General features: G+C 41.9%; 1 protein-coding gene across 7 annotated transcripts in view; it reads right to left on the bottom strand.

Annotated features, from left to right (window-relative positions):
- Positions 1-14654, bottom strand: part of NT5C2 (5'-nucleotidase, cytosolic II) — a 62384-nt gene that overhangs the window by 14541 nt on the left and 33189 nt on the right. The window contains exon 3 of one of the 7 annotated variants that reach the window (XM_065067135.1): positions 3463-3522. The exons of the other annotated variants lie outside the window; for them this stretch is intronic. The gene's annotated coding sequence lies outside the window, so the exon portion shown is untranslated. The remainder of the gene's footprint in view (positions 1-3462; positions 3523-14654) is intronic. 7 annotated transcript variants of the gene reach the window in all.

Below are 14654 nucleotides of genomic sequence, written 5' to 3'. Positions count from 1 at the left end.
CAGGAAGAAACCAATAATTTTGGGAACACATGTATTCATGGTTAGAAAGCCTGAAATGCATCACTGCTGTGCTACTGTTACTGCTCTGGATACAATCCCAAAGCTTAGCATTTTCTCCAGATTTCATCCCAGGGGAATTTATATTTGCTGCAGACTATGTTAGCTTGAAGGTAGAGCTGTCAAGTTAACATACGACTTGTTTGTTAATAATACCATATGGTACTGTAAAAATCTGTTAGCTATTATCCCTGTGCATCAAAATACTATTCTTTTAAGCAAGCTTACTGTTCTCACATTTCAGAGGAGCTGCTCATCTGTGACACACACCTTAGCCCAATGCAAAAGACTTCAACCAAGTCATTTCTGCCATCAGGCCTGTCTTCTTCCTGCAAATGACCTTCTCATGTACTGGAAACGTCACTGCTTAATCTGATCATTAAATTAACATTTAAAAGGAAATAACTGTGTTTTTATGACAGATGGACATCACTGTGTTCCTCTGACAGTGTGTTTACATTTCCTGCATTTCACTGTGTAAAATTTGTTCTAAGATGTAACAACGTCAAATACAACCCTTGAGCACAATGAGGGTTACCATAGGTTTGATAAAGCCCAACTGTCTCAAACACTTGAATATTTCAAATTTAGCTGAGTAAAATACAAAAATGTGCAAACTACACAGTAAGCTCATTAGAAGACACACAGTTTTTCCCAAGAGAGATCTGGCACATCTATGGGCCTCAATATATATATTAATACACATTGTCTATACTGCCCAAGTAATCACCACCATATATATACTGTGCAATACAGAAGATCAATCTGAGAGGAGAAAACAAATACATAAAATATTACAAAAATACTAAAAAGGCAAGGACAATAGAATAAACGAGACTGTCAAAAGACTCAGATTATAGTAACTATGATAGAGGGCTCCCATATCTCTTAATAATCTAAAAAGCACCAGAATCCTAAGAATTAATATTCCCCATTCAACTAGCACCATTAAAAATGTAATAAGCAAACTTTTAATTTTCTTAATCAGATTACTAAAACCAATACAACAGTTAACAAAATCTTCAAGCATTATTATAGCGATGGCAAACATCAATAACAGGATACAAGATTGAACGCATGTAGTCTTTTCTGTCCTTTAGCAGAGGAAGGGTTGATTGAGCAATTGATAGGAATAAGCAATCAAAATTACAGCTAATGAAGAAAGCAGTGGCTAACAAGGCAATTCTGGGGAGTGAGCTAGAGTTGGAGGGAGCAAAAGGCAGTTAGGTGATGAACAACACTGTGAGAGTGACACCAGAGCACCATCTGGAAAAGGAATTCCTCTGATGCAGGACAGTAAAGGTACTTTCCAGAGAAAACAGTAATAAACACATCCATACATATTCTCAGAAAGCAAAAGTGATGCAAATCTCTGTTACGTGAAACAGCCTCCAGTCCCCTGCGCTGTCCATGAAGCTGCTGAACTCCTCCTTATTAGCTTCCAGAGAATTTGACCATGCTACCAACCTATCCACAAAACGTCACTCTGAAACAAAACATTTATCCAAGGAAACCCTGCTCTTCAGCAACTCACCAACCATGGTGATGCTGCCCAGACACAAAGAATTTCAAGGAGCACATTGGCATCTCCTCTGGACAAGCAGAAGTGGTTCATCAACAACTCCAGCAGAACCTTTCCAAGGAAACTGTAGAGCTTTCTGTTAAACAACCTGTGCATCTTGTTCACACTCCACCAGAGAATGGCTGTGGTGGGACATGTGGCCAGCTGCTCACAAAATGCCCTCACTCAGTTTCCTCCTTTCTGTGTTTGCCCCTCTGTCTTAGATTTATCACTACAGACCTCCTTTCAACTCTCTAAGGCAATAAGCTGAAGCTCCAGTAGGAAAAAAGCTGAAAAACAGGTATCAACCTTAGCCTTCACCATCCCAAGTGTCTGTTGAGAAAGTACTGCAACAGCGTTCACCTGAATGTTTCTTTTAGGAGGGCAACTATTCCCCTTACCTCTCAAGCTCCAGATTTTGCTTTCCTGACTTGTCTTTGAATAAAACCAAACTACTAGTCCATTCATGCCTCAGGGCTCTTCCCTATTTTTCTACCACTCCACAATATCTGAAAAACGAGATACACAAACTAAACACAGACTCGAGAAACTGGACTCCTGGATACAGGAAAGGGACAATAAACATTGTTGAGTTACCATCATACTTACTGTTTGAGAGAAACTTTTCTTTAATTAGACATACAGCTGGAAACAGACTGAGAGCTCACTGAGCCCACCTTAAGAGCACCTGACACCACAGCACGTGCTGCACCAATGGGTACGAGCCACAACCCACTGACATTTCTCATAAGCTGCACAAATGTCTGTTTGAGTAACATCAGCTTCGAGGCAAACAAACGATCCACCTCCTCCAGATCAAGTATGAACAGGCTAACACTGCTGCAACTGCAGCAGCACGTTCAGGGAAGATGCCCTATTTATATGCATTACTACACAAAAAAATGTATTTCAATATTGTACACAGCGCTGGCCACTCTCTCTTGTATCTTATTTACTTCAGGCATCTGTGAGAAAAAAAGAGTAGAGGACAGATCTGCAGCTGCATGATGAAAAATAATTTAAAATCTTCCTGGGACAAACACCCTCCCTCAGACCTGGTTGCTGAGGCCACAACTGGAGATAATTTGTACGTCATGGTGATGCCATGAACTCAGCTATTTGCCATGCAGCATCTTCCACGCTCAGCTCTTTCCCCCTCTACAGGCACCCCCAGCTCTGTGACAGCTGAGGAGGCAGAACCACAAACCCATTTTCAGAGCATCCTTGCCCAGGATGACTCGCACATGGGATGACAGTAAGACCAAGGCACAATTTACATCTTATTCTGATTTTTCTCTTTCTACTACTTGATGTCCACGTCTCTGTCCCTGGGCCAAGTCCTCAGCTCCAGAGGACCATGATACTTCAATAGTCCATGTTCCAACACAGGCAAATGCTTGGGTGATGCAGGGCAGTCGACACCCAGCACTCACGGATTATGCAACCAGGACGGAAAGAAAACAACCGAATCTTTAAAAAAAAACAGAAGCTTGTTGACAGCATTTCAGCCTCCCCTTAATACCATCACTTGGCTTAACATTATACTATTGAAAGGTAAATAGCAGTACCCCAGGAGTGAACATTGCAAGCCTTCAGGTCTGTGATGAGCGCGGGCATCCCTCACACAGTACGTGCTAGGAGGGAAGCCGATCTGGAATGAGCAAGGGTTGTGCAGTAAGGTATGCAATTCTCATGCATTTGTGTGATCATTTTTACCTTTGCTGCCAAGACACACACAGTAACAATTTTATAGCCTTCCTGAAAAGGAAAAAAAGGAAAAAAAAAAAAAATCTCTACAGAGGCTCCAGCTTATGCAAAATGCTGCTGCCAGGATTTTAACTCACATGAGGCAGATGCAGATTCAGAGTGTCACTCCAGTCTTGACGGAGTTACACTGGGCTCCCCTGTTAAAGAAAAAAATCAGACTGATTTTAAAACTGCAACAGCTCTGTGCCATGTGGGACTGTATCTGCTGGAGCTCTGTCCTCTGGTAAGCTCAGAAGCCGGCCTGGCAGCTATTCCAAATACACTTACAACTGATTTATAGAAGAGGCACAGTTGGCAATCGTGCAACCTGCAGGCAAAATTCCGTCCTCATATCCACAAAGCAGTCTTAGATCATCAGCTCAGTGATAACTACGAGGAAGATGTTACAAGTGCATTGCCCAAGAGACAAAAACTCTTCAGTTTCTCTCAGACACAGAGCAACTGGCTCAAGAAAGGGTCTTTTTGGGACTTTGCCATTATTGTCCATTCCTCAGTTGGTGGCAGATTACTCCTTTCAAGGCACAGACTTTCACATCACAACACACCTGCATGCGTTAGCATAGGACACTTGGGAGACTGAGTCAGGAGCTACTCTGGGAATCTGAGAAGAGAATTTTGCCCTACATCTGAAGGTGCTCCCAGCGAGAGCCTTGCACACTAGGTCAGCCTCACACAACACGTCTAAATTAAATTGTATACTTTAACACATACGCTTGGGCTTTTATGTGAAAAGCATTGCAGTATAAACTGGTACCAGACCTGCACATAATGCTGTACCGTATTGCAGTGCACTGGTTTGCAAGCACACACAGGAAGAAGACCAGACCTATTCTGCAACTTAGAGCTGTGCACAGAGTAATCAGGAGTAACTCAGAGGTCCAATTTGCACTAAATACAAAGCTGAGTTGGAATTATGTTGCAAAAAGGATGCACAGAAGTATGCAGACCACCTGGAAGGCTCCTCTGAAATTAAGTGTTTAAAGCCTGTTTTGTTTCAAAATAAATAGCTGGGGAAGGCTGTAGTGCATGTGATGGCTCTGTTTAAGCTGTGAGGAGGAGAAAGCCCTTCAGGGGCTGCCCATTTCTTTCCTTGTTCTTGCTCCGCACACACAAACATTTCAAATTCAAGCATGGCAGCTTCTCATTGAAGATATAACATGGTTTCTTCCCGGGCTTGTCAACACTTCTCACAAGCTGGTCCTGGATCACAGGAGAGAAGCAAGAGCTAAAACGTATAATAACCACCCCCCCTTTTTGTGCTGCTTCAGCCACGTCACTTTTGTGAGATCTATTTGCTGTCTCAGACTGCACGCCTGCGAGCCAGCCCTATCTAGCCATTTTATTTCCCACCACTATGGATTTGGTGCTCGTAAAACCCCTGAATTGAGAACAGTGTCAAGACACGGGTTTCACACTCCACTGAGGCAGCTGTGAGGAAGCAGCTCCTCATGGCCAGCGCCCTGGTTTAGGAAGGGAAAGGTGAGCTCGGGAGGTTGCTCAACAACAGCAGCCCACAGTGAGCAGTTCCTCTAGGGGGAAGAGGCAGGGCCAGGACTACTAAATGATGACCTTAAGTTTTATTCATACCTGCCTTCATTTTTTCCCCATTTGTCACACTCTTGACAGTGTGCTTTCTGATGACGTCCTAGCACCTCCTGAAGGAGTTTCATCCCTTCCATCTGCCAGCTCCTCGCCTGCCTTCCCTCCCTGCTAGAAGCCAAAAACAACCCAGGGGAAGGTGCTTGCAGGGCCCCCAATCTCCCCCCGCATCGGCAGGGGACTTGCCAGGAGCAGCTCCCTTCTGCAGCTGGTGCATTGCCTGCTCTGAGCCTCTGGGCACACAGCGGCTCGACTCCTTCCCCACGCAGGTGCTGAGAGCCCGTCCACGCTGTGGCTTTCCCATCCTCGGCCTGGCCACTGAAAGTCTCTTGGGAATTCAAACACCTTTGTCTACCCATACTGTTTTCATTGGCAGATGAAACTAATTAGCTTTTGACTTTCAGGTGTTCAGATAAGATCAGTATTTCTCAAACTAGAGGTGATGACCTTCTCCAAAGGATTGCAAAAAGCTTTCACAAACACTGAATCTTCAGATATTTTACCTGCTATCTGGGTTCTCCAGAGGTCACACAAAGACAGATAAGCCAAAAGGTGTACAGATAAATGCAAGGGGTTTAGCCTTTTCTCTGAAGCACAGGAAATACAGCCCAGTTACTTTAAGTCTTGAAGAAATGAAAGTAAAATAACTAGAAATAGGTTTTCAGTTGCTGCTTATTCGCCAGTGAGTAAGGCATGCAAATCAGGCAGTTAGGGACATATATGGACAGGTGGGTAGCTAGCATTCAGATTCATATACATCTCAGGCACAACATGCATAATTAAGCTTGTTCAAATACATTTCTGAAATTACACAAACCTGACTCAAACAGCAAGGTCAAAATGCTGCTCATTTTAAATGTTGATCCATATTCTGAATTGCACCACAAATAAATAATGCAACTGTGTACTAGAAATACATTTATATCAATGTTGTACTGACAAAAAGTGCTCAGTTAAGGCCTTGAGGCCAAGATCTTTGTTTACAACTCTGTCCCCTAGACCAGTACAAGTATCTACATATTGTGCCTCAACAGTGTCTATCAAATGAGATCCCAGGCTAGTGTCCCAAAATAAGATGGCTCTTATCTCCAGAGCTCTCCATTCTGTCAACATCTCCTGTGCACATAGCCCCAAGGCTGCGCATTTAGTGACAGCTACCATCAGGATGTCTGTGACAGTCACCCCTCCACGACCAACCAGACCATTATTTCACACAAACAACAAATACTCCTTCCATGACACTTCTGATCACCCAACCTGCAACTCCAGCTGAGAAGCCAGAAGGAAGCAATGAGTGACCGGTCCCAGAGGTGTTTGGGACACCGGATTTAATTAAAAAATAAACCCAACTGAAGCAACCATACCAATTAAACATACTACTAAGTGTTAGGCAGGCATTTCACATAGTGCCATAGCTTGAGGAAAGTTTGTCCCAGATATAGTGCCAGAGGTCTGGGGATCCTCAAAGAAGTAACCACGAGGTAGCAAAGAATGCTATCTGACCCCTATATACTAACACTCCTTCCAGAATACCTATTGTTTCATCTTTAAAACCCATTACAGAGCTAAGCCAGTTTTCATTGATTAGAAAAGAAGGGGATTTATACTCTTGAATACTAATGACTTCAGCTCCTGTGTTATGGGGTCTTTTCTAATCAGGGGAGGTTTTGTCAGGCACTATCACTGAAACATAATGAAAGCAAAACAGTAACGTTTCAAGCTATGCTGCTCTCTATGTTAAAATAATTCATCACTTACACAGGAAGTAATCTGAAATGTCACGTTTAAGTTTCACACCTGGGTGTTAGCTTTCCTTTGGTTTTGACAGTGGAGTCAGACTGCTCAGCTCTGATGGGAGCCCAGACTCACTCCTGGCCTGCACAGCCTGGCAGGGTGCTGCCCCTTCACGCTGGAAACACAGCAGACGATTTTCTTTTCCATGAGAACTGGAAACCCTGCAGAGGTAACTGCACTGCGGGAGCCTCCGTACAAACACGCTCAGCTGGCCTGACCGTCCCAGGAACAGGGTTAGGCACCAGCCTCCAGCTCCCTTGCCTTGCATTTCTCTTTCCAAAGACCTGTCAAGTGTTACCTCAATTTCTGCCACGGCTACTGCAGACATTTCACAGCATCCTTGCTGGACACGAAGGGAAAAAAGGACACTCCTGGTTAAAGCCCTGGTTGCATACAGCCCTGGTTTCAGTTCATCTCTGCCCACGCATCTAAGTGCCCCCCTGCACGCAGGGCAATGGAGTCACGCATGTCTGTGCTGTGCCCACCTGGGAGCTTGGTGCCTGTAAACAAACTGACGAAGTGGTAAACGTGCCTAATTGTAACCACAAGAAATCCTAAATGAAACCCATGGGACAACTCATATGTTTTCAATTAGAAATGTGGTGAATCACTGACTTGCCATTTGTTTATTGACTCGCCTGAACTGTGACCATAAATGATTTGTGTAAGGTCAAAACAAGTTGAAAAACAGCCAGGAGCAGACCCCAGTCCTCCTGACTCTTGGGTATTATGCAAAGCAGAACTATAGAATTTAAATTTTCATAGTACCAACCAAACAAAATTGGTAGCAACAGTATGTTTGATTTCTTTGAATTGATTCCGTTTTTCTATCTGAAATGAGAAGAAACTGCTGCCATACTGATTGTAATTTTAATTTACCCAAAGAAACCTTTTCAAACACAGAAGTATTCTGTGCACTAAGATAAAGCTGAGCTTTAAGCACACTTTGATATTTAATGTACCTATTTAATGTACCTTTTCTATTTCACTAGAAACTATGTATTTGTAGTGATGAGCAAACAAGACCTTGACAAAACCTCCAGGTGCATCCCAGGGTATTTTCATATGCTTAACACACAAGCTGCTCTGCCATGCATGAACAGCCACATCTTGCATTAAGCCTCTTGTGGCCACAGATGTTTTTGACAGTAAATCTGATAACAGGAAGAAAGGCAAGAGTCACTAATCATCAGAAGGTTGAATCTTTTGGATCAGAGCTTCAGTGGTTCTTCAGCACCCTTTTCTGACAATGACAAATACAGGTTTTTGGGTGGAAACCAGCAAACACCTATGAAGAAGCACAAAGACTCCACCGTCCCCAGCTGCAGCAGTGCTCATGAAGCAGATATGCACCCACTCTGCAGCCTAAGGCCGATGGAAAATTCCTCACCTCTTAGGCTCCTGCAAACATCCCCAAGCGCACAGCACAGCTTTCAGCTCTAAAACCTCTAACCTGGAACCATATCAGCTCCTATTCTCCTACTCTGCATGCTAAAATGATCTGTAAAGACAGGATTTGTTCTTGCTTCAAGGACTGAAACAGAATTGTATGTTCAGCTTGGCTCTGAACTGCTGGATGTTCACTTCAGGTTTAGTGTTGCATTCCTAGTTGTTTAAGAAAAGAGTGTTGTCAAGTATCACCAGCTTTAACTCTTCCCAAAGCAGACTTATTAGTGCTCTCATTGGTAAATTCCAGATATTTTTAGCTTGCTGCTGCTGCACTTTGTTTGTCTTCGATGTAACAAAGATTTAGGCTGTTTGGATATGCCTCAGAGGCTGGCAAAACAGAGCTTAGTGTTGGAACAACTTCTTCTGCTGAATAAAAATTCATGGCTTGAGGTAACAACAACAGCACTGAGGTCACATTTTGCATGTTGAGAGAAGCAATTCAGACAGACTCTGTATTTCAAGGAAACTTCAGTTTAGCTGTTTTAATAGTGGAATAACATTTCTTTGCACTGGAATAATATTTTAAAGACGACTAGATGGTCACCTGGTTCTTTTAGGGGAATTTTTTACAGTTTCCCTGACACAAGAGAATCTTTTTTTTGTGCTTACAGGTGGCCTTCACAATTTACCTCTCTCAGATACAGCCCACTGGGACTCATAATCCCATACTGGAAATATCCCTGCATTTCCATGGAAACAAACTACTGTGCCAAAATATCAGCTTAGTTCTTCAATGAAGACTTCTGAACAGGGAAGAAACAGTCACATGTGCTTCAAGCTCAAGCATCTAGCATCTAGAAATAAAAAGAAAATGACTTAAAGGTATAGCAGCCATTTATACACTCTATCTAAGGCATTATTTAGGTGCATTAGTGTCCAAACAGACCCAGCTTCTTATTTCTTTCCATATTCACTCAAGATACTGGGCCTCAAAAGCTACATATTTGTTTAACAGTGTGCACCTGGGCTTATATGTAGCACAAGTACTCAGGCTGTCAATAAACCACATACATAAGTTTTGTGTAGTGTGCTAAAACAAGGCATTCACAAAGCAATAGCACACGTGATCTCAGAGCTAAAGCCTTCTGTACACTCAGCTTTGGTTCTTCCTACAAAGGAAGCTGTTCCCATCATCACAGGGGTATTTGCAATTTAATAGTACTTCTGTTGTGGTATTAAGATTACTAGATAAGGGGGTCTATTACAGTGAAAAATACCTCCATATTTCCATCCATCCATCTGGCAAAGACAAGAACTGGCCATTGGTATACTAACAGCCTGCTGACCCAGTCTGGTGTTATTCTCATGTTTTTAAGAGCACGAAAACAGAATATAGCATCTTTTGAAACTTCCTTTACACTGGGAAGACTTGTTCTTTCAGCAGCTTCTGTCTAACACTCTGATTCTACAAAACCCCACAGACAGCAGATTAGCAGTTTGTCAGTCCGTGATTTACTAGGACGGAGCAAGCAACACATGTTTTCTCCACTCCTCATTCCCAGCGCCAGCATGTGAGATCCCACAGCTCCAGACCTCGGTTTGCTCATTACACACCTTTAAATGGCCAAACTCCGAAGAGCAGCAACACAAAGAGAGCAGGGACAATATCCACTCAAGCACTGCACTGGTATTTGAAAAAACATCCAGCTCAAAGCATAGCAGGAACAGCTCAGCTTCTATATCTGCCTTTAGCTTTAAAACACTAGTGGCTAAACCAGCCTCTGAAATCTGCAAAATTTGCACCTGTTTAACTGGGAACGTGCAAATGTGAAAACGCAGACAGCAGATGTGCAATGATCAACGCATCTCTCATTTTTTGCTAGGACAGTTCGAAGGCTACTGTTGCCACTCTACCAACCCCCCTCTTTGGTCACCGTACTATTTCTATATAAGACAAAGAACTGTATTTTTCAGAGAACTGGGAAAGAAGCAGAACTGCTTAGTATCTCCTCAGAAAAGCCTCAAAGCCTGTAGTCCTTACATCATGTTGAAACTGAAGACAAACCTTTAACCTAAGCAGGAGAGCCTTTTGTACTTAGAGGAGAGCACATTTGTATTAGAGCCCATTGCCAATAAACATACAACAACAGTTTCTAAACTGTCTTCTAAACAGAAGAACAAATATTTCTTCATAGTTGCTTACATTATGAGCTCAGGAGCTTTTTAAAGTATTCAGTTCAACCTTCCCTATATAAAACTCCCATGTTTATACTTTGTCTCTCATCTGTGTAATCCAGAATTTTTTTATAGAAGGTACACATTGATGAGTCCCATTTCTGAGCTGTGTAAACCGAAACACAGAAAACTGACAGAACTCAGCTACAGTAAAAATACCAGATCAACTGAACCAGTTCTCAATTCAGCTGCCACATTTCCTCCTAGATCACATGCAGCAACAAGCAAATCCTGCCTTCTGGTTGAGTGTATCTTCTCCAGAGTTAACAGGTAAAGAAACGCATTTCAAAAATAAATGTGGGTGTGAAAAACTTCCCTCTCCTCTGAACTGTAAGGATGGCTTAGACACAATAAGCTACTTGAGGAAGGGGCAAAACCTGTTTATGTACGTTACATTTCAGAGTAAGTTGGGAAAGACAAGCTGTCCTTCCTGTGTCTTTTCCCATGTGATGAGAAGGGAAATGCTGCAGCTGAAGGCATAAGCAATTTTGCAATAAAATCTTTGCAGTGCACTAAATCGTGGTATTAAGTTGGCAGTGTTTCCAGCACACCAGCTATATTCCAATCAGATTATGTTGCATTAATCATATTTGCACACAATAAAACCAGTATTTTTCAAGCCCCATTTCTCCTTTGTTATTGAAACAGTTTTCAGCAGCCAATGATGATTTTATTATTGATTTCTGCAGAACATAGAAGCAGCAGTGATTGAAGTACAGGAAAAGCATTCCAAATGAAAGCATCCTGCCTACTGATATCACATCTTATCTACCTCAGAGATAGAAAATAAAACTTTCAACAAGGCTGTAACTTTTGGAGAAGGAGGGTAGTCACAGAATAATCTTTCCAAGCACAATTGAGTTTGTAATTCTTACTAATTCCCTCTCCATCTGCCAGTGGCATGGTGTGAAATTACATCCAGTTTGAGAACTGCTTTAGCCCTGCTCCTGTCAAGGGACATCTATCCATCACCTCCTTGTGCAACCTGTCCCATTTAAGACCTAGTAATGCCAAGGCCTCCTGCATTACTTTGATCCAGAGCTAGTAATTACAAGTGTAGCTCACACTGAGAGGGAAGCAGCCAAATAAAATGCTGTGTGAAATCAATTTCTCCCTGCTCCATTTCCAAGGGGCCTCACAGACTCCTGGCTTCAGGTGAGCATTGCAGACTCCCTGCTGACATACCTTTATCATTCTTCCTGCAGTTTGCAGTAAACACAAAACAAAGGCTATGAATCTTCTGGATTACATGCAACATTTTTCTTTACCAAAGCATGGGCAGTTTTGACAGCACTAGTAAAACAGGAAGGCAGACAAGAATCGTTACTGACTATTTGTCTTCTAGCTAGTATGAAAGGATGAATAAGCAGAGATGAATCATTTGGATAATAAAAGAAACCAATGTTTAGCAAACAAAAATGCACTACAAAAGGACCCTTAAGCTCTCTAACTTAAGGATTTAAACAGGATTTTTTTCAAAAATTCCCAGTTCTGCCCTGAGGGCGAGTGCAGCCCTTCACGGGTATCTGCAGACCCCAGAGCTGCCGTAATGCTGCCACTCTCCAAGGAGCAAGGCAGCCCTGGTAGGCAGCAAGGTCAGCAGAGAGTGAAGGGCTGCTGGGGCAACAGCTGCGTAACATCACTGAAACTTGCCTTAACCTCTGCTAACGGCAAGGGCTGAAATAGATGATGACTCTCGCTTGCGTCAAACCCACCAGGATTTTAAGCAGCAACTGTTTTAACTATGCACACAAACCACAGCCAACCCTGCTGTTCTTCCTGCTCCTTTGACTTTCCTCCTGGTAGCACCTGGTTTAAAAGAAACATTCTTTTAGGCACTAAATGTGATTCTCTAACACAAGCAAACCAAACAGACTGAATAGGAAGGGGACGGCCAGCTTCACATACAACACAGATTTCTGAGCCTCTATTATTAGTGGATCCAGCACATAAACTTAGGGAAACATTGGAGCATCTATACATGTAGGAAATCTCATTCACCCCATGAGGATGCAACAGCAATCCTTGATGGGAAAACAAGGAATCTAAAAGCTTAGAGTTATTTCAATTTGCTTTCATTTTATTTTGAGCTCCTAGCAGTTGAATTAACACTAGCTGTATGTAACCACAACAACTACAAATCCAGCAATTTAAGATCCATAACTTCTCAGAAGAGAAGGCTAAAACCTTCAGGCTCTTTTATTCAAGACAAAAAGACTTTGCTCACCCAACCCACCCATTAACAGTATTTCTCAACCCTATGAGAGGAAAGAGAGAAACACAATCAGAAAAACAGAAGTTATTAAAAAGAATTCAAAGTTTAACCTAATTTTGACTTGACAGAAGACAAAATCACTGTGGCAATGCTATACCAGACAGCCTTGAATTTTTTCATTTCTTTAATAAGACTAAGAAATACTACTCTGTAAAACAAATGCACGGAATTATATTTTACGTGCAATGTAACATGATGATACTAAAACGGCTGTCAGTTGGCAAGCTGATAGTCTCAGTCAGGCTAGTAGGAGAAAACACGATCACTGCAGCATGTGTGTAGTAGCTGTTACAATGTACTTCAAAATGAAAACGCCATGTCCCTACCAAATTTAGATTACTCTAGACAGAAAACAGTGTTATTGTAAGTAGGTTTGTGTCCTTACAAGAACAAAACTTTCTCAAGCTTCTGAAGTTCAAAATAAGTAAAGTGATTCTGACTTCTCTGGTATTGAACCACCTCCTAAGCGAGACTTTGGGCACTAGCAGTGGCCACTAATTTGGGAAGAAGGAGAAAAGAGTGACAGTATGTTTTCCTTCACTGACATTGCAGCCTTGCCTTCACAAGACAGGCAAAAAATAATCATTCTTCTTCTGAGATGTCAAAGTATATGACTGTCAGATATGAGATAAATGTCATCAGTTTATTTCTGATGTGAAAGTTCACAACAGACTGGGGAAAGGACACGGGATACAGTTTTTGGCAGGGTTAATGGCTCTGACTGCCTTCAGTCATTAAATACGAAGATTGTGTTTGGGATATTTTTAAACAACTTTACAGAAACGTGAGTTAACAATAACTGAAAGTACAAATGCAGAAGACTAGATGAGGAGCTGGTGACACTCGGGATGCTTCTGTTCTTCTTCCTTGGTCTATTTACATGTCTTGAATGGCCTCCAAAGGACTTCTGCTCAGCTTGCATTATCTGGTATACAGATACCATTTAGATACCATTTCTAGATGTTAAACTACAGATAAACTAGCTTTTACTTTTTTTTTAATTATTATTTTTTTTTAACTCTAGACAGTAGTGTGTCCATGTGAAACAGTGTATAAGGAACAACGTGCCCAGATAGAAAACACAACAGGGTCTAATGAATGCATTACTACATACTAACATACACTTCGCTTGCCCCACTTCTTCATTATCATTTTCAATTAGTTAACTATAATAATCGTATTCTAACACTATGCTCTTTAAAGCCCCTGCAATGAATAAGTATTTTTTCTTGTGTGTGACAATTATACGTAGCAAATAATGGCCAGATAACAAAAGCCCACATGGAGAAGAAAGGATGACTCTGAGACATAAGATGACAAACAGGTAATTTTGCAAGTTAAATTTCCCAATCGAGTGGAAGGGAAATAGTACTTACCAGGCTCTTCATCTGCAAAAGGCTTTCCAACCTAATTACATTCTCACAATTTCTTGTAAAATGATCTGCAACTATTATCTCTGTTGTACCACAGAGCAAGTCATAGGACAGCAGCTTACCCAAGAGTGGTCCAGACTTCCAGTTTTCTGCTCTGACTACATCTCAATTTCATTTTCTGCACCATACCCTGTCACTCAACTCCCCTGAATGCACCAACTTTGCCTGCTTAACCGTAGCACTGCGATCTTCCAGCCTTGGAAGGTCCAGGTTTTCATGTCCCTGAGAAGTGCTTCAGAATGCTTGAAACATTCATATTTTTTCCTCTCATCAAACCAAGCATCATTTTGTGGATAACAACACATTTGCTCTGTGTTTACTGGAACAAGCAACACTTGAGTAAAATGAACAGTCGGAGGAGTGAGGATAGTGCTGAAGCTCTCCTTCTGCTAGGATGAAAATTAGCAACATGCTGCATGCTCCACGCCAGACCCACTGGGATCACTTGAGTCCTTGGGAAATGCTGCCAGTTTGCAAAAGGCACAGAAGTTGTTTTTCCTTTATGGAAGTGAAAACCACAACCTTTTTTTTTTTTTTTAAAGTA

This window comes from Columba livia, chromosome 6 (genome assembly GCF_036013475.1).
Source record: "Columba livia isolate bColLiv1 breed racing homer chromosome 6, bColLiv1.pat.W.v2, whole genome shotgun sequence".
NCBI classification, from domain to species: domain Eukaryota; kingdom Metazoa; phylum Chordata; class Aves; order Columbiformes; family Columbidae; genus Columba; species Columba livia.
Note: the sequence above shows the minus strand (reverse complement) of the source record. Positions and strands in the feature narration are given on the sequence as shown.